This window comes from Dendrobates tinctorius, unplaced genomic scaffold (genome assembly GCF_039654945.1).
Source record: "Dendrobates tinctorius isolate UK_male_01 unplaced genomic scaffold, ASM3965494v1 ptg000162l, whole genome shotgun sequence".
NCBI classification, from domain to species: Eukaryota; Metazoa; Chordata; class Amphibia; order Anura; family Dendrobatidae; genus Dendrobates; species Dendrobates tinctorius.
This window is the reverse complement of record NW_027361829.1, coordinates 19,314,488-19,336,244: the sequence shown is the minus strand read 5'-3', so window position 1 is coordinate 19,336,244 and position 21,757 is coordinate 19,314,488.

Genomic DNA, 21,757 nt, shown 5'->3' with positions numbered 1-21,757 from the left:
CATTAGATAGGGACTGCTTCAATACGGGTTACCTCGACGTTGGTGAAGTAGCTTGGCATACATTTTTTTGCAAAAAAAGTATCGACTAAATACCCTGTGTTTGTTATTACCTTTTATCAGCACTTGCTAATTACTGTTATATGTCTTATTGCAAGGTATTTTTGCACATTTGTCATTCTGTGCTTTTTGTTTGTGTATAAAGGGGATCATGATGGGACTTTTCTACATGAAGAGGATCATGATGGGGCATATTTCTGCATGCAGGGGATCGTGATGGGGTATTTCTACATGAAGGGGATCATGATGGGGCATATTTCTACATGAAGGGGATCATGATGGAGCATATTACTACAAGAAGGGGATCATGATGGCCAATATTTCGGCATGAAGGGGATCAAGATGGGGCATATTTGTACATGAAGGGGATCATGATGGAGCATATTTCTACATGAAGGGCATCATAATGGGGCATATTTCTACATGAAAGGGATCATGGTGGGGCATTTGGCACTTTGTCATAAATAATTGGATTTTAGGTTGCAGTTTGGGCACTCAGTCTCAGAAAGGTTCACCATCACTGGCCTAGGTAATGTTAACTCTGTACCAGTAACACTAGGTTGCTGAGAGGGATTAATTTTGACTGATTTTTGGGTCCAGGATTTAGGAGCGACCAAAAGAGCCTGAGTGAAAAAAAAAGTTTCCTGAAGGGGAATACGGGGCCAGTTTGCTGTGGGTCGGAACTGAGTTCTCTTTGCCCTGAGACCCTTCTTCTAAACAGGAGTCAGACAGGTGTAGGGTGTGCTGTGAAGTTCGTTCTTTACTCTTTTTATTATGAAGCCCTTGTTACCTCCCTGTACATGGGACCAGATCTGGCTACAGATACGACTGGAGACCATAGGTCTTGTTCAACAGGTTCGACTTTATTGTGCATTATGCATTCAAGCAGTTGCGGCATACATATTGAGGCAGAGACCCTTTTTAGAAATGTTCCCCTGGGCCTGTGTATTATCGGTCCTTGACTCTGTAAGGAGGTGGAGGGGAACCTCACATGCATCCTCTCCCCTGGGCGCTGTTCACGCGATTACATGCGGCACCTCATTGTTCATTAATGTGAAATGTAATGTTTATGTACTGTGATGTCATTTATATGCCATGTACTGTGTGAGAGAAATAACAGAGATACTAGAGTCTGCCCGGAAGGCAGTGAAATGATAGTTCACACAGGGCAATGTTTCCTATGTTGCTGATGTGATGGATGCCTTGCTGTTTAGTAAAGTTCAACTGTTGGAAAAGAACTGTGACGTTGTGGTGTTTCATGGAAACTGGGAGCCAGAGGCTGGTGTGACAGGGACTGAGGGAATCTCAGCAACAGAAGTGAGTACTACATTGCACCCAGGTCTCAAAGTGCAAGATGCTGGGGTGCACGCTGACTGCTGCTTAATGGACTCGCCCACGACTACTTGTTACATTTGGCGTAGTTGGCAATATCGAATCCAGAATCCCTGCAGCTACAGAACTGGTGACAACTGTGAAAGAGTTAAAGATGGTGGCTGATAATGACTTTAAGATAGTTCCGAGCACTGACAAGGAGGAAAATGGAGGAAGGTGCCGTCTTTCATGGGCGTCGTGTACAAAAGTTGGCACCAAAAGGAAGGAGGCCATAGCCTGAGTCGAGGCCACATCCCACTGAGACTAATGCCTGCCTAAAATGGGTGCGGGCGAAGAAGAAGCTTCAGCCTTTCCAACAGAGTGGTAGGAAACATTTCAAGCAGCCAGAAGTAACTCCACTCATGAACGGGTGGAGCTCAGAAGAGACAGACGGCGTGCCCAGAAGAGGGAAGTCATTACCCAGCAAGTTACCTACTGAGAGCAGAGACACCGCAGATGCAGAGGAGCCGGTGTCGGAAGGATTGATAGAGAAGCTGGAAGTTTTGGAGAGAGGGACCGTCGCGGCTGTGATTCCAATTTCACACTGCCGTAGTGGAGGACCGTCGCAGCCAAGCACAGCTCCAGTGAGTAAGAGGTCTGCACCCACCTCTGATCCCACATCGACTCTAGCACCGTCACCATCCCCAGTCCCTGCATCCTCCCACGACGTCTTATTATAAATTTATACTTCCAGACCCTCCTAGAGTATAAATTTATGACAACCTTTGACACACTCAGTGCAGGAGTGAATGTGTTGCATGGATTTAGGTCTTTTTACATCAATTAAGGAATTTGCGCTTCAGACCTTCTGGGGGCATCACACAACACAGAACCAGACCCCAATCAGAGGACAATAAAACATTCAGACTCCTTGTCTATGAACTGTTCCAATATTTATGTTTATCCCTCTCCCACAATGACAATTCTGCTTCAGATCACTTTTCTTATCTGTTTCATTATTTCTGTGCTGTTTTGTGCATAAATATGTGATTCTTCAGATGTTGTCTTAGTCTTTGCCTGATGAAGAGACTTGAGTAGTCTTGAAAGCTTGCAATGTGTTACCATCTCTTCAGTTAGCCATTAAAAGGTATCAACCACTGAGGACTCTCAATTCTAAATATTATTCTATCTACTGGCTAACACGGTACAAAGAGATATATATCTTTCCTGAGGGCATGCACAAGCATTTTAGTAGATTGAGGGTTGAGGAAAGGACGGATTCTGGAAATATTTTTGAGCTGGAGGTGACAAGAGGTGGTAAGAGCTTGGATGTGCAGTTTGAAGGACAGCTGCAACAAAGCGGTTTGTAGGAGCGCTAAAGGAGAGGCAGAAACCGAAAAGGGGGTTTAAAACTCAGTTTTTATACTTCCTCCAATACCCACAACGCGTTTCTACGGTCACAGCCGTCTTCCTCAGGTGGAATGAAGGAAGAATCCATTGTTACAACCTTAAAAGGTAGCCCTAGTTGGAACAACCCACAATTCTATGCAACCTCCCCTTAATATTACGCATTAACCATTACATCCCCAATAAAAACATTAAAAAACGTATTCATTATACAATCATTATACATATTGCAGATTACAACATTCAACTTCAATATTCCATAAAAAACTAATAATACACCCTATCCAAAAGATAAAACCCCCCCAAAAAAAAGCTTTTCATAAAAAAACTTTTTTTTTCCCCCATATATTTTTTTAAAAATTCACACATTACACAAAAAAGAAATCAATCATAATCACTAAACTATTAACCCTACCTGGAAACTTTTTCTATGGTGAGATTGAGTCCCTCTGGATATAACGTGCCCAACTTGAACATCCAGTAACTTCCTCTTCTAAAGGGCCTGTCACACTAAGCAATATCGCTAGCAATATCGTTATAACGTCACTGGTTTTTGTGACGTTATAGTGATATTGCTAGCGATATCGCTATGTCTGATGCTTACCTCCGACCGCTCCCCCGCTGGTTATCGCTGATCGCGCGAGAACGTCCTGGGCCGTTTCTCGTCGTCAGCTTCCTGCTGGGCTTCCTGTGGCGCCGACGAGCGGCGTGTGGACGCGGGCGGGAGGACGTCAGGATCGCCTCGTCTGACAGGTAAGTAACGACCCCCGACCGCTGATATTGTTGCTGGTGAGATCTGCCTGTGTGGCAGCTCACTAGCGACCACTTAGCGATGCACCAGTGATCCTAACCGCGTCATATCGCTGGTGCATCGCTAAGTGTGACAGTACTTTAATAAGGTTACTCAGCCTCTCTTAACCTAACTCCTTAATATGATCAATGATGATCAATCTTATCTTTCCTGGATCCTTATTGTGACTCCCTGCATAATGTCGGGACACACTATGTTGATTACCCGAGCGGATGTTCTGTCTCTGCTTATTCAATCTTGCATGTGCTGTCTGGATGGTCCTTCCCACATATTGAAGCCCACAAGGGCTTTCCAATAAATAGACTATATATGTGGACTGACAAGTAACCCTGTGCTTGATCTGGAAAGTCTCATTGGTGGTGTTAGAATAAAAATTCCTTCCATTATCCTGGATCACTCCACAGCACAAGCATTTGGGTACTTTGCATGCAAAACAGCCCCAGCTGCCATTATCGTTTTCATATGACATTTTATATTTCTGCATTATATTGCTTGGTGCTACCAAATTTTTTAAACTTCTATTTCTTCTATAAATAATATTTGGTTTGTCGGGAATCATTGAGGACAAAAATAGGATCTCCTTGTAAAATGAACAAATATTTCTCAACAATTTACGCACAATTGATCTAGAATGACTGAAGGTGCTTATCAAACTCCATTTATTCCTCTCCGTATTTACCCCAAGTGTTATATTTTTCTCCTCCATCTTTTTTATGCATAAATCTTGTAAATCTCGCCACTATCAACAGGTATACATTTTACCATATAATTTGTAACCCTTTGGCTAAACCTATTTATATTGGCCCTTATCTGCACTTTTTGCAGCACTTTATTTTAGGCACTTTGGCATTTATTCAGAGGGGAGACCTCCTGGGCTTATAGGTTTTCCCTAGTACAGCAAATTTCTCATTCTAGCACAATGTACTTTACATGACTTCATGAATTATGGCATTCTATATCTTGACACAGTGCACTTTGCATGACATATTTTATTAGTATTTGTCATGTACGGATCTTAGTCCACTATTCTTCTATCCACATGGATTTATTGCCTTGAACTCAGTGGTCATATGTTTCTGGTCTGTACTTATATGGTGTTTTTTGCTGTCTTGTATACCTGTTCACTTGATTCTATTTTTGATAGTTGCATGGAGCACACTCTGCCGTGTTCTGTATAATTTTTCATATACAATCTATTTTAATTGTGATTAATAAAATTTCTAAGTATTTTTTTATGTTGTCTGGTACTTCCTCTTTTCTTGGGTTTATCCATTCAATAAATTACTCTGCACTAAGACACTTGCCAGGGCATTTGTGAAAGAGATTGTCAGACTCCATGGTGTTCCCACGGACATTGTCTCCAATAGGGGACCACAGTCTGTGGCTCGATTTTGGTGTGCCTTTTGTAACAGACTTAAGGTTCATTTGTCATTTTTGTCAGGTTATCATCTGGAGTCCAATGGACAGACCGAGAGGAAGAACCAGGACGTTGAGCAGTTTTTGAGATGTTTTGTAGCAGACAATCAGGAGATGTGGTTGGAAGATTTACCATTAGCTGAGTTTGCTCTCAATAATCATACGTCTTCTTCGGCTGGGTGTTCTCCTTTTTTTTTGTTGTACTGGGAAGCATCCATCTTTCGGTCTTTTTACTAGGATTGGGGCGGCGGTGCCTGAGGAGGAGAGTTTTTCTGGAAATTTGGAAAGGGTTTGGACCAGTGTGTGCCATAATCTGAAACAGGTTAATAGGAGGTCTAAAAAATATTTTGACGAGAAGAAGGGAGGCGAAGTCTATTGTTGGGGACATGGTTTGGTTGTCCTCTAGGAATCTGTGTTTGAAGATCCCTTCTAAAAAGTTGGGTCCTAAGTTTGTAGGACCCTTCAAAGTGGTTCAGATTGTCAACTCGGCAGTGGTGAGATTAGACATTCTTTCATCTTGATTGAACAAAAAATGACCAAAATCATATTGGGCACTTCAAATAGAATGAACACATTAATCCCATATGCATGAGTCTCATGGGAAAAAAAAAGGAAGAGATCCCAACCATTAAAAACCAATATTTTATTAAACAATCAAGATAAAAATAGATAATAAATAAGCAAAATACTGTCCTGGGGACACCAAGCGGCGGTAAATCAATCAAAAATTATTGTATTAAATACGAAAACATCAATGCACACCCGTTATAAGCAGCTATATGGAATTTATTTGATACTGTGTGCATTAATGGTTTTGTATTTAATACAATAATTTTTGATTCATTTACCGCCGCTTGGTGTCCCCTGGACAGTATTTTGCTTTTTTTTAATGTATTTTTATCTTGATTGTTTAATAAAATATCGTTTTTTAATGGTTGGGATCTCTTCCTTTTTTCCTCATGAGACTCATGCATATGGGATTAATGTGTTCATTAATTCATCTTGGAAAATTAATTCAGTTTTTCATGTATCTTTGCTGAAGAAAGTTGACACGACAGATAAGGTGGCTATGCCGTCTGCTCCTTCAATTGATGAGGACTGCGAGTTTGAGATTTCACGCATTCTTGATTCCGAGTGGCACAGAGGAGGGTTACAGTATTTCGTGTCCGGGAAGGGTTTCGGTCCCGAGGACAATTCCTGGGTGTAAGCTGGGAACGTCTCAGTCGCAAGGTTAATTAAACTTTTTCACAGGAGATTTCCGAATAAGGCCAGGCCTAGAGGATCCGGGAGATCCTCGTTAAAGGGGTGGTACTCTTAGAATCTGTTTTTTTTTTTTTTTTACCGTCCGCTATTTTCTTATGGTGTTCAGGCTGCTGGTCTTTTTCCTCTGGTGCTGGGTTTGTCTTGGGTCAGGTGATAGTATCACTCTTTATTAACCTGCATCTGTCTCCCTATCCTTGCTGGGCAACAGTGTTAATCCGCTTGAGGTCTGGCTTGGTGCTTTGCCTTCTGTGTTTGTAACCTGTTCAGTGCTGGGACTTCTGGTCCTGCTAGTCTGTTTCTTTATCCTGTTGGTTTCTGCAGCCTTCTCTGTGTTTTCTATTAGGAGGTGACCCATTTTTATACCCAGTCCTTAGGTCTTTCTGGGACACCCCTCCCCCTATCTATAGGTCTTCGCTTGAGATTAACCGAGGATCATCGGTGGGTCTATTCGCTAGGAGTGGGTCGCCCACTCCATCGTAGGGTATCAGTCTAGTTGTAGTGCAGGGTCAGTTTCCCCCTTCTATCCTAGTCCTGTGCTGCAGAACCGTAACATCTAGCACACTTTTATTCCACAACTCATGAAGCCCCAAAGGTCTGAATTTAGAGCTCAGGGGTATAGAAGGAGGACTGTCCAGTGACCATGTGTTAGGAACGGTGGAACGCACTAAATAGAAATATAAATAAAGTGCGTTCGCCGCTCGGGGTCCACCGTGCGGTAGATGGAAAAACTGCAGCTAGATGGTGGCAGAGCAATAAGGCGGTAGTGTGCACAGGGTTTAGACGACACCCAGGTGCACAGAGCAATCCCTGTTGAACTCACAGAGCTGCAACAACAAAAGGAAAACACAATAACGCTGAGCCTGTTAGAATAACAGGAGCACAGCAAAACACACGCGGTAAATGGTCACAGGAGTAGCCCAAGATGGCGGTACTACATCCGACTAGACCTACCGTGTCAACCATGTGAATAGCGTTGCAACCGCGAACGCACCAAAGGCTGCTACTGCAGCGCGGCATGGATAGTGATGCAGAGTGACACTGCTGTAATGCAGGCGCGATGTAGGATGCTAGCAAGTGTGCCTGAGGAGCAACAGCGCGCTGGCGCTGGTACTGGCTATAACTCAATCCCTCACACAATCATAATATCCAAGGGTTTCAGATGAGTCATTCACCAGTCCATGCATCCATCAACATACACACAGCAGCAAGTATGACTATACTAGCGCATGACGGAACAGCCATGCACGCTTTTTATAGCAAACGGGACCTTCCGGAAGTCTCCAGATCTTTAGCTGGACCAATGGAATCTGGAGCAGGACCTGAGCACCTGACTAATCCTATCCTGTGTGATACAGGCTGCTGAGCCGTCTATCTAATCCTCTTCTGTGTGATACAGTCTGCTGAACCGTGTATCTAATCCTCTCCTGTGTGATACTGTCTACTGAGCCGTGTATCTAATCCTCTCCTGCATGATACTGTTGCTGAGCTGTGTATCTAATCCACTCCTGTATGATACTGTCTGCTGAGCTGTGTATCTAATCCCATGTGTGATACTGATTGTATTATGTATGATCTATATGGCAGTATTCTGTGAGAATTATATGACAGTGTTATGTGAGATCTATCTTGCGGTATTATGTGAGAACTATATGGCGATATTATGTGTTAGCTATATGACAGTATTATGTGAAAACTATATGGCGGTACTATGTGTTAGCTATATGGCAGTAGTATGTGTGAACTATATGGCGGTATTATGTGAGAACACTATGGTGTTATTATATGTGATCTATATGGCGGTATTAGGTGTGATCTATACAACACTATTATGTGAGACTTATATGACAGTATTATGTGAGATCTATATGGCATCATTATGTGAGATTTATATGGCGGATTTATGTGAGATCTATATGGCGGCATTATGTGAGAACTATATGGCGGTATTAGGTGTGAACTATATGGCGGTATTATGTGAGAACTCTATGGGCGGTATTATGTGTGAACTATATGGCGGCATTAGGTGTGAACTATATGGTGGTATTATGTGAGAACTATATGTGCGGTATTAGTTGTGAACTATATGGCGGTATTATGTGTGATCTATATGGTGGTATTACGTGAGAACACTATGGCGCTATGTGTGATCTATATGGCAGTATTATGTGCGATCTATATGGCGGTATTATGTGTAAACTATATGGCGGAATTATGTGTGATCTATATGGTGGCATTATGTGAGAATACTATGGCAGTATTATCTGCAGAAAGGGGACCCATTCTAGGGTGGTTCTGGCTGAGCACATGGGTCTGGGGTAATAAAGGGGCAGCATGACCTCCAATTAGGTGCAGTCAGGGGAGGGCTGGTGAGGCAGCTGAAGAGAGGGGTCTCATTTTTATCGTTACTATATGTCTACATTCCCCCCCCAGCCTGCTTCCCAGCGTCACCTGGGACTGTGCCTGTCGTCTCGCTTTCACACATCGCCAGGACAGGATGGAGAAGACAGGATCTGAGGAGGGGAATGGGGTCTTTGCATGCAAAGTCTGGATCAGAACAGGCCATCAATCAGCAGAAACGTTTCCTGGATTTCTGTGGAGCAGACAAGCAGACGGTCCATCCATGTGTATAAAAGACAGTGCTCTATGTACAATCCCTGGCTGCTCCACGCACCGAACAGGGTGCACCCCCCCATAGACCAGCACATTCCTCTCCTGAAATACTCTGTGCTGCTGTCAATAAAGAAGAAAAGAAAAAAAGTATTCAGCTCACTATTATGAATTCCTGTGGTTTTGGTTGTGGACTCCAGGATGGTGCTCGGAAAAAGCGGCTGTGGTAATCAAACAAAAAGTTCCAGCAACAAACATTCAAATCAGATGTTTCGAACAAAAATGTTCTTAGTCATAGCCATGTCTGTGCTGCTGTCACCCTGCTCCCTCCACCATATATCTCCCAGAATCCTTGCTGCCTGCCATCCTCGGTGATCGTCTACTTGTCAGTATACATTGCAGTTACCAACAAAATGGCTGCTCACTGTGTTCCTAAGGCTGGGTTCACACGTAGCGGAACTCTCGCGGAAATTACCGCGAGAATTCCGGAATTCCATTCCGCGGGAAAATCGCATTTTAAATTCCCGCGATTTTCCCATGGAAAAACTATCATTTTGCAAGCGTAATTAGCTTGCAGAATTGCTAGCGTTTTCCAAGCGATCTGGAGCATCGCTTGGAGAACTGATTGACATTTTGGTCACACTCGTCAAACATAGTGTTTGACGAGTGTGACCAACTTTTTACTATTGAGGCCGCCTATGCGGCCTCAATAGTAAAAGATAGAATGTAAAAAATAATAATAAAAAAAAATATTGTTATTCTCACCTTCCGACGTCCCGCGCAGCCTTCCCGCCTCTCTCCACGCTCCCGATCCCTGTAATCCTTTGCGACAATTACCGCAATGACGTCTGTTCTCGCGGGATCTCGACATCTCGCGGTCATTCACGATGACGTCGTGCGAATGACCGTGAGAACGGACGTCATCGCTCGCAAAGGCTTACTGGGACCAGGAGCGTGGAGAGAGGTGGGAAGGTGGGAATAACAATATTTTTAATTTTAAATTCTATTTTTTACAGGGATATGGTACCCAAAGCCCGAAGGACAGTCTCCTCTACTCCGGACCGTGGGTACCATCCGCAAATGTTCTCCTTACTTTTCGCATGGTGGGCACAGCCACATGCGGAAAGTAAGCAGAACAATGCATTCCTATGGGTGTGGGATCGCCTCGATTCCGCAAAATTAATGAGCATGCTGCGTTTTTTACCGCAAAGCGATTCCGCAGCGGTAAAAACTGCAGCATTAGCGCAGCACTGCGGAATCCCATAGGAATGCATGGGATGCTTATTTTTTGCGTTTTCGCGGCAAAATCATGCGGTTAAAACCGCCACGGAAACGCAAAAAAAGCCACGTGTGAACTCAGCCTAAATGTCATCCTCTCTTATCCCTTAGCAAACACCCAGAAGGGGAGGGGATGAGTGACATCACACTCATGTCTGCAGGTTCAGACCATAATTACTGCAGCTAGTTGTACATTAGGTTTTTGTCGAATTTCAGTAGCTGCTTCCCCTACTGTTTAAAAGTGGAAATACCAAACCTTTTAAAATTATTTTTCATATTTTACTTATTTAAAACAAATGATAATATTTTTAAAGAGAATTTAAACCTTAATTCTTTACGTTTTTTCAATTACTGGAAAAAATTTTTTTTTGATGGCTCCTTCCCTTTAACCCCCAAGAGTGGTTTGCACGTTCGTGACCGGGCCAATTTTTACAATTCTGACCACTGTCCCTTTATGAGGTAATAACTCTGAAACGCTTCCATGGATCCCACTGATTCTGACATTGTTTTCTCGTGACATATTGTACTTCATGTTAGTGATAAAATTTCATTGACATAACTTGCGTTTATTTGTGGAAAAAATGGAAATTTGGTGAAAATTTTGCAATTTTCCATCTTTGAATTTTTATGCCCTTAAATCACAGAGATATGGCACACAAAAAACTTAATAAATAACATTTCACATATGTTTAATTTACATCAGCACAATTTTGGAACCAAAATTTTTTTTTTGTTAGGAAGTTTGAAGTTAGGAAGTTAGGAAGTTCACATTTGAAGCCACTTTGAGGGGTTTATATGATAGAAAATACCCAAAAGTGACACCATTCTAAAATATGCACCCCTCAAGGTGCTCAAAACCACATTCAAGAAGTTTATTAACCCTTCAGGTGCATCACAGGAATATTTTGAATGTTTAAAAAAATGAACATTTAACTTTTTTTTACAAAAAAATTACTTCAGGTCCAATTTTTTTTATTTTACCAAGGGTAACAGGAGAAATTGGACTGCAAAAGTTATTGTTCAATTTGTCCTGAGTACGCTGATACCTGATATGTGGGGGGGAGCCACTGTTTCTGTGCATGGCAGAGCTCAGAAGGGAAGGAGCGCCGTTTGACTTTTTCAATGCAAAATTGGCTGGAATTCAGATCGGACGCCATGTCACGTTTGTCGAGCCCCTGATGTGCCTAAACAGTGGAAACCCCCCACAAGTGACCCCATTTTGGAAACTAGACCCCCAAAGAACCTATCTAGATATGAGGTGAGAACTTTGAACCCACAAGGGCTTCACAGAAGTTTATAACATACAGCCATACAATTAAAAAATCATATTTTTTCCACAAAAACGATGTTTTCACTCCCAATTTTTGTTTTCCCAAGGGTAACAGGACCCTAAAACTTATTGTGCAATTTGTCCTGAGTACGCAGATACCCCATATGTGGGTGTAAACGACTATTTGGGCGCATGGCAGAGCTCGGAAGGGAAGCAGCGCCATTTGACTTTTTTGGCTGGAATTGAGATCGGACACCATGTTGCATTTGGAAAGCCCCTGATTTACCAAAACAGTGGAAACCCCCCACAAATGACACCATTTTGGAAACTAGACCCCCCAAGGAACATATCTAGATGTGTGGTGAGAACTTTGAACCCCCAAGGGCTTCACAGAAGTTTATAGCGTACAGCCGTACAATTAAAATATCATATTTTTTCCACAAAAATGATCTTTTCACCCTCAATTTTTATTTTTCCAAGGGTAACAGGATGCCAAAAGCTATTGTGCAATTTATCCTGAGTACGCTGATACCCCATATGTGGGGGTAAACCACTATTTGGGCGCTTGGCAGAGCTTGGAAGGGAAGCAGTGCCATTTGACTTTTTTGGCTGGAATTGGGAATGGATGCCATGCCGCGTTTGGAAAGCCCCTGATGTACCTAAACAGTGGAAACCCCCCACAAAGGACTCCATTTTGGAAACTAGACCCCCAAGGAACTTATCTAGATGTGTGGTGAGAACATTGAACCCCCAAGGGCTTCACAGAAGTTTATAACGCCCGGGCGTGAAAATTAAAAAAATCATATTTTTTCCACAAACATGATCTTTTAGTCCCCAATTTTTTTATTTTCCCAAGGGTAACAGGAGAAATTGGACCCCAAAAGTTGTTGTCCAATTTGTCCTGAGTACACTGATACCCCATATGTGGGAGAAAACTACTGTATGGGGACACGTCGGGTCTCGGAAGGGAAGTAGTGACGTTTTGGAATGCAGACTTTGATGGAATGGTCTGCAGGTGTCATGTCGCGTTTGGAGAGCCTCTGATGTGCCTAAACTGTTGAAACTCCCTACAAGTGACCCCATTTTGGAAACTAGACCCCCCACGGAACTTATCTAGATGTGTGGTGAGCACTTTGAACCCCCAAGTGCTTCACAGAAGTTTATGACGCCCGGGCGTGAAAATAAGAAAATCATATTTTTTTCCACAAAAATATTTTTGCCCCCAATTTTTTATTTTCCTAAGGGTAACAGGAGATGTTGGACCCCAAAAGTTATTTTGCAATTTGTCCTGAGTAGGCTGATACCCCATATGTGGGGGTAAAACACTGTTTGGGCACATGGCAGAGCTTGGAAGGGAAGGAGCACCATTTGACTTTTTCAGCGCAGAATTGGCTGGAATTGAGATCAGAAGCCATGTTGCGTTTGGAGAGCACCTGATGTGCCCAAACAGTGGAAACCCCCCAATTCTAACTCCAACCCTAACCCCAACACACCCCTAACCATAATCTCAGCCCTATCCCTAACACTAGCCCTAACCCTAATGGGAAAATGGAAATAAATACATTTTTTTAATTTTATTATTTTTCCATAACTAAGGGGGTGATAATGGGGGGTTTGATTTACTATTTATGGCGGTTTTTATGTTTGGCAGATGTCACACGCTAAAAGACGCTTTTTATTGTAAAAATAGTTTTTGCCATCACCACGTTTTGAGAGCTATAATTTTTCCATATTTTGACCCACCGAGTCATGTGAGGTCTTGTTTTTTGCGGGACGAGGTGACGTTTTTATTGGTATCATTTTCGGGCATGTGACATTTTTTGATTGCTTTTTATTTCGATTTTTGGGACGCAGAATGAACAAAAACCAGCATTTCAAGAATTTCTTTTTGGGGGGTGCGTTTACACCGTTCCGCGTGTGGTAAAATTGATAAGGTTTTATTGCTCAGGTCAGTACGGTTACAGCGATACCTCATTTATGTCTTTTTTTATGTTTTGGTGCTTTTATGCAATGAAAACAATTTTATAAAAAATAATTATTTTTGCATCTCTTTATTCTGCGAGCTATAACTTTTTTATTTTTTTGCTGATGATGCTGTATCACAGCTCGTTTTTTGCAGGACAAGATGACGTTTTCAGTGGTACCATGGTCATTTATATCCATCTTTTTGATCGTGCGTTATTGCACTTTCTGTTCGGCGGTATGATGATAAAGCTTTATTTTTTGGTTTGTTTTTTATTTTTATTTTTTAAGGGGTTCGCTAAGGGGGTTAACTAATGGGACAGTTTTATAGGGCGGGTCGTTACAGAAGCGTCAATACCAAATATGTGTACTTTTATTGTTTTATTTTATTTCCAAAAAATGAATTTATTAGGGATCATTTTTTTTTTTCAATTTATTTAGCGATTTTTTATAATTTTTACACTTTTTTTTATCTTTATTACAATGTCCCAGGGGGGACATAACTTTCATGTGACAGATCGCTGTGACAGATCAGCGATCTGTCACATGTAGTACTGCAGGCTTCCTCGTGCCTGCGCTTTGCAGGCACTGAGGAAGCCGGCTCCCTGCAGGCTCCCGAAGGTCCCTGCTGCCATTTTGGATCCTGGGACCTGCAGGGAAGGAGGCCCCACAGCAGCGCTGCACATTGCGCTGCTGTGTGTGGTCAAAGGGAAGCACGGAGGGAGCCCCCTCCCTCCTGATGCTTCCCTAAACCCCCGGTACACTGCGATCATGGTTAACATGTTGGGGGCGGTCCGTGACCGCGCCTGACACATAGTGTCGGGTGTCAGCTATGATTATCAGCTGACACCCGGTCGCGATCAGTGGCGCTCACCACGTGGGCGCCGCTGATCGCTATGACGTACTATCCCGTCCCTGGTAATTAAGTCCCAGGGCGCAAGCATGGGATAGTACGTCATATGGCAGAAAGGGGTTATGCAGAAGGAAAAAAGAATTTGATCATGGGCCCTCTGGCTGGACTCTTCCTTAGCAGCCCCTCTACTGGCCATAACAGATAATTAGTGATGAGCGAACGTGCTCGCCACTGCTCAGTGCTCACCCGAGTATCACTGTACTCTGTGTACTCGGTGAGCACCGAGCATTTCCGGGATTACTTGGCGGGAACTCGGGTCTCCACCCAGCTTTTATGGCGGACTTTACAGACCCAATCACGATGCAGAAATTGTCTGCCAGGCAATGAAACGCTACAGCCATCTTTGTTGTGGTCATGCAGTGATTGGCTGGCCGCACAGCATCATCAGGGGTATAAGAGACTGGACGCCGCCCTGCTCGCTGCATTCAACTCCGGATTGAGATAGTGTAGGGAGAGCTGCAGCCTTGATAGGGTCAGAATTGGGGATTTATTAGTTAGTGTGGGGTCTACCATCCTAAACAACTCAAATCCAGCTAAACCAACAGTCCTTCTAAGGACTAAATCTGGAGTATATAGGTTCCAGTGTTTGGTAGGCAGGGTAGTTAGTACATTGCTCTATACACATGAGTGCAAGGCCTGCAGACACTGTATGTGTGTATATACATATCATTGCATATATCAAGAGGGTCCTGTGTTCTGGTGCTGCTGCTGCTACCTGTGGGATATATTGGCCGTATTTACCTAGCCCCAGGTGCAATTGGCTTTGAAAATTTTTTGGGCCAGGACTAATAGTTTTTTTTTTTTATTGCAAAGCAATCCAGAGCCCTTTTTTTAATTTTGTTTTTCCTCCATTTGCTTTTTGACAGTACACAATACAGCCAAATCCTTTTCCTAGCACAGCGTGAAAATTCAGCAATTTTAAAGGGGTCCCAAACATCCCTTTTGAGTGTGCATAGAAATATTTATTTTTTATGTGGTACGGTTGAGTATTTTTTTTGAGTGTCTTACACAATTTCTTAACACTAGTTTGCTGAATCCCCCCAAAAATACAGACAGGCCACGTATTGTACATTGTGGTATATCTGTGGCACGCCTCATCCATCCGTCTGCTAAAAATGTTGGTCTTTTTAGCCCTAAATTCATTTTTTTGGCTGTCTGGCACTGTAATTATATACAGCACTATTTTGCCAAAAAATAACAAAACAGGCCACACATTTTTCCGTGTGGTATCTGCGTGCCAGCTCATATCTCTGTGTGCTCAAAGTTTGAACAATTTACGGCTGGTTTCTTTTATGGTCCGGGGTGTAACTGGACTGATATACAGCAGTATTTAGCACAAAAAAATGTATAAAAAATACAGGCCAGAAATTTTTACATCTCACTGATGGTACACTGGGTTAATATAGTGGAAGCCGGGACCCAGCCTTGGGATGGAACACGTCTTCCTGACGCCAAGGATTGCGGGCCCTATGTTAATCAGGGTTGCCCCCACTATGTACAGCTCCTGCACCTCCTCCTCCTCTTCAGCCTCCATGTCCAAAAGGAGAAAGGAGCACATCAGTCACAAGCTGGAAGCACTGCAGCACTGCCAAAGAAAAGCGGCAACAGGCTGTGCTGAAGCTAATTTGCTTAGGTGACAAATCGCACAATGCTGAAGAGTTGTTGACAGCTTTGAAAGAGCAGGCAGATGTGTGGCTGACACCGCTGAATCCCCAGCAAGGCATGGTTATGTGTACAATGGCAGGAACCTGGTGGCGGCTCTGAGGCGAGGTGAACTGACACACGTACCATGCCTGGCCCATGTGCTGAACCTCGTTGTTCAACGTTTTCTAAAAAGCTATCCAGAGCTGCTGATTCTGCTGGTTAAAGTTTGCTGCCTGTGTGCACATTTTAGAAAGTCAGCTACAGCTTCAGCCGCCCTTGCCGTGTGTTAGGGACGGCGGAACGCACTAAATATAAAATAACGTGAAGTGCGTTCGCCACCCGGGGTCCACCGTGCAGGAGGGGTTAACACTGCTGCTAGCTGATGGCGGACATACTATATGGTGGTATAACGCACGCGGGTTGAACGTCACCCAGGTGCGCTGAGCGATCTGTTTTACTCACAGAGATGCCTTAGGTGCAAAATACAAAAGGGCTGAGCTTGTTAGCGTCACAGGTCTCAGAGGAGTGCACGCACGGTATATGGTCACAGGAGCTGGGCCCTAGGCAGAGGGTCAGCGTCCGTCTAGACCTACCGTGCGTGTGGCATTGCAACTGTGGACGCCAAAAGGAGCTGCAGGCTGCAGCATGGCGACAGACACTGCCGCTAGTCGACAATGCCCAAGAGGGGGCGCACTGTCGGACGCTAGTACTGTGTAGATGCTTATAGTGGCTATATCTTGCCACTGGCTGGCACTGACTCTAAAGCTAAGTCCCTATACACACTCGTAATATCAGAGAGAGGGGATATTAATGAGTCATTCGCAGGTTCATGCATCCATCCTCATTCACACAGTAGCAACTAGAGACTATACTAGTGCATGGCCGAGCGGCCATGCGAACCTTTAATAGCCAGGACCTTCCGGAAGCTTCCAGATCCCTGAGATGGACCAATCAGATCTGGAGAAGGACCTGGACATGTGGGAGATCGTCTCGTGAGCATGCTTAGTAGAGCTACGGAGGGACTTAGCCTCTGGAGTGATTTGCTGCTGAGCAGCCTGCATTGCCATTGCTGACCCAAAAGTGGCCGCAATAGCCAACCCCACAGAGTAGGTCTGGGCAGAGTGTCTGGGAAGCTGGGATTGCTGAGTAATGTTCTCTGCGGTCGAAAGATAATGGGAGACTGTAGAATGTGAGGCTCTGGATTCCTGTTGAACCGCTGCAGGAACCCGACGCTGGCGTGCAGCCACCACTGAGCAAGGACTCACCCACCCTGCAGAGGGGCCCGGGGTCAGACACGGCTGGATAGTTCAGGCAAACAGGACCTGGAGAAGCTAAAGTCAGTGAGCAGTGAAGGACCTACGGTCATGTGACCACAAGGGGGCGGGGCTTAGCGTCCTGCTGTCAGAGATAGGCAGAACACTAATACAGAAATTCTCAAAGTCAGATAAACCGGGTCATACACAGAGATAACAGTAAAGTACCTGGGATGAGACAGAACAGAGAGTCGGAGCCAGGCAGTGGTCAAAGCCAAACAGACATGAAAGGTACCAAGCAGTATCCAGAGAACAGATCGAGTGGTACACAGAGTATCAGATAAACAAGAACACAGCACAAGCACACTTAGGGGTCACCACACTATGCCAAGAGCGAAAGTATAACTGATGGGGATAGGAGCTTCATGAGGCTATAAGAAGCCTTTCCCAGAACCAGGGAGAGGCCACAATCATAAGCTCCAGGTGTGCAGGTAAGTCCATGGTCTTTCGGGCACTGCCAAGGGCATCAGCTCCCCTGCTGGCTGGCTATGAGAGCATTTAGAACTAGCGCAGACCCCACAATCAGCAATGAATTTTTTTATGTCCAAACCAAGGGTAGGCCACCAAAAGATCCTAGCCACCGCCAGACGTGTGGCTGAAATACCAGGGTGAGCACTCAGCTTGGATTCATGGAACTCCTGCAAAAGTTTCGAGCGAAGTTGCTCTGGGACAAACAACTTACCCCCCGGCTTGGCCGCCGGATCCCGCGACTGGGCCCCCTGAATCTCCCGTTCCAATTCAGACGAGACCCCTGCTAACACAAGCCCAGGGTAAAGAATGGAGGACGGTGGCTCAGGGGGAGACACCGGCTGAAAACTGCGTGATAAGGCGTCAGCCTTGACATTCTTAGACCCTGGACGAAATGTAATAGTAACCGGAAAACGGGGAAAAAAAATGACCAACGGGTCTGTCTGGGCGTTAGTCTTTTAGCAGACTCAATGTATGACAAATTTTTGTGATCCGTGATCACCGTAACCGGTGACTGGCCCCCTCCAAAAAGTGCCTCCATTCTTCAAACACCAATTTGACCGCAAGAAGCTCTCTATTGCCTACGTCGTAATTTCTTTCCGTGGCAGAGAACTTCTTGGAAAAGAAAGCTCATGGCCTGAGGTTGGTTAGAGTGGCAGGCCCTTGGGACAACACTGCCCCCACCCCCACCTCAGAGGCGTCCACTTCCACGACGAATGGTTTGGAGGGATCTGAATGTACTAACACTGGAGCAGACATAAAGCTTCTTTTCAGGGTCGCGAAGGCCTCTTTTGCGAGCCAGGACCAGTTTCTCACATCCGCACCTTTATATGTAAGATCTGTGAGTGGTTTGACCACCTGTGAAAACCCCCGAATAAATTTGCGGTAATAATTGGCGAACCCCAAGAAGCGCTGAAGACCCTTAAGGTCTCGGGGTTGCACCCAATCCGCAATGGCCTGCACCTTCTTGGGGTCCATGCGAAAACCCTCACAGGACACAATCCCAAAAAAGACAATTCTTGAACAAAAAACACATTTCTCCAATTTGGCATACAGATGATTTTCCCTCAGTCTTTGGAGAACGGTTCGTACATGATTCAGATGAGACTGACTGTCGGGAGAGTATATCAGAATATCGTCTAAGTAAATGGCAACAAAACGACCAATGAGATCCGAGAATACCACGTTGATGAAATTCTGAAATATGGCTGGTGCATTGGTAAGACCAAATGTCATGACTAAATTTTCAATCAGTCCCTCGGTCGTGGGGAACGCGGTTTTCCTTTCATCCCCCTCCCGGACACTTATCAAATTATATGCTCCCCGAAGATCCAGTTTGGAGAACCATTTTGCCCCTGAAAGTTGGTTACACAAATCGGGAATCAACGGAAGGGGGTACGTATTTCGTACAGTAATCTTGTTGAGCTCACGAAAATCGAGGCAGGGACGTAAACCGCCATCTTTTTTCTTTACAAAAAAAATCTCTGCCGCCACAGGTGAGACTGAGGGACGTATGCGTCCTTTGCGAAGACTCTCAGCAATGTAATCTTTCATGGCCAAGCGCTCAGGGCCAGACAATTTAAACAGACGGGCTTTAGGCAATTTAACCCCGGGGACTAACTCAATAGCGCAGTCAAAGGGTCTATGTGGCGGCAACGTCTTGGCCTCGCTTTCAGAGAAGACATCTTCGAATTCTTTCAGGTATTCTGGAATACCTTCCAGCTCGACAGATGACACAGATACAGATTTAACAGGTTCAACCAATAGTGCAGACTTATCACATAACATCGAATCATTAAACCCCCACTGAACAATCTCCCCCGTTTTCCAGTTAATGACTGGGTTATGGCGTTGTAACCAGGGCATGCCCAACACCAATCCTGCTGGTAGATTGTCCAGAACCAAACAACTTAAGTTTTCCACATGGGTAGCGCCCACTTTCAGCGAAAACAAGTCAGACATAAAGAGAATTCCCTCCTTAGTGGGGGGAGGAGTCAATGGCCACCACTTTGATCGGAACCTTAAGTCTAACTGTCCCTATCTTACAGCGTGTGACCAATTGGGAGTCAATAAGATTGATGGATGATCCGCAATCCACAAAAGCTATAGAGGGAAAAAAACAACCGTCCACTAACAGTTCCACATGAAGCAACACCTTAGAAAAGAGGAAAAGGGTACCTGAGGGTCTGAGTAGTCTCCCCACTGCCTACTCAGACCTAGTTGTTTCCCGTCGACCTGGTCGAGGATGGACAATCAGGACACTCCCTTTTCCAATGTCCCGTTTTACCACAGTAGAAGCATAACTGCTTTTCTCTCCGGCGTTGTCTCTCCTTTTCCTTCAGGGAGAGAGCCCTTACGTCCATGGGCACAGAAACAGTCTCTTTTCCACTAGGGAACAATGGAGTCTCCGCCTGCGTCACCCCCCTGGCCTGCAGCCTGCGGTCCATCCGGACTGCCTGGGTCATGGCGTCACCGAGTGAGTTAGGTGGGGGATGTAATGCCAAGGCATCCTGTAACTGCTCGGACAAGCCTCTGCGAAAGAGTCCTCGGAGTGCGTCGTTGTCCCAAGAGACCTCTGTGGCCCAGCGGCGGAATTCTGTACAAAACCACTCAGCCGAGTATTTCCCCTGACAGACACTCATCACCATGTCCTCTGCCAATCGCACTCGGTCCGGCTCATCATATATGTGCCCGAGGGCCTCAAAAAGTGCATTCACAGACACTCTCTCAGGGGCAGTGGGAGGAAGGGAGAAAGCCCAAGCTTGTGGGGACCCTCTTAATAAAGACATAATGACCCCAACCTTCTGACTTTTGTCCCCAGAGGAACATAGCCTCAAACTAAAGAAGAGTTTGCACCCCTCCATGAAGATCCTGAACTCCTTTTTGCTCCCAGAAAAGAAGTCAGGCTGTTTATCAGGTGGTTCTGGGGACACCAAAACAACACCACTTGCCCCAGCCCCCAGAGACCCAGCAGCTAAAGCCCCCCGCACTGTCTCAGAAACCTGCTTCTGAGAACGAGCCAGAGCTTGCTGCTCCAGAGATAAACCCTGAAACATCTGACTCAGATTTTTCATTTGTTCAGCCAGAGATTGTATGGGATCCATATTTCCCAGCAGAGAAAAAAAACAACCAAAAAACTTAACGGTCAGTTATAATGTCACGGTCCTGTTAAGGTCGACGTGCAGCCACCGCTGAGCAAGGACTCACTCACACTGCAGAGGGGCCCGGGGTCAGACACGGCCGGATAGTTCAGGAAGCAGGACCTGGAGAAGCTAAAGTCAGTGAGCAGTGAAGGACCTACGGTCATGTGACCACAAAGGGGTGGGGCTTAGCGTCCTGCTGTCAGAGATAGGCAGAACACTAATACAGGAGTTCTCAAAGTCAGACAAACCGGGTCATACACAAGGATAACAGTAAAGTACCTGGGATGAGACAGAACGGAGAGTTGGGGCCAGGCAGTGGTCAAAGCCAAACAGACATAGAAGGTACCAAGCAGAATCCAACAAGCAGTATCCAGAGAACAGACCGAGTCGTACACAGAGTATCAGATAAACAAGAACACAGCACAAACACACTCAGGGGTCACCACACTATGCCAAGGGCGAAAGTATAACTGACGGGGATAGGAGCTTCTTGAGGCTATAAGAAGCCTTTCCCAGAACCTGGGAGAGGCCACAATCATAAGCCCCAGGTGTGCAGGTAAGCCTGCACTGGGATCACAACCTTTAACCCTAGAAATGCCAGTCATCAGCACTGGTTCCAGACATTAACCCCACATATGCGAGTCAAACCCGCACTGGTATCATGACAGATTGCAGATTCCGGCTCCCCAATTGGTGTGTGATGTCCCCACACATTGGAACTCTACACTCCATATGTTGGAAAGGATTTGTGAGCAGAAGCGGGCAGTTGTTGAATACCAGCGTCAACAAGGCCGTTGTGTTTCAGGTTTGACACCACAAATAAGACCTCAGGAGTGGACATAGATGTTAGGCCTCTTTCACACTTTAGTTTTTTGCATCAGTCAAAATCCGCCA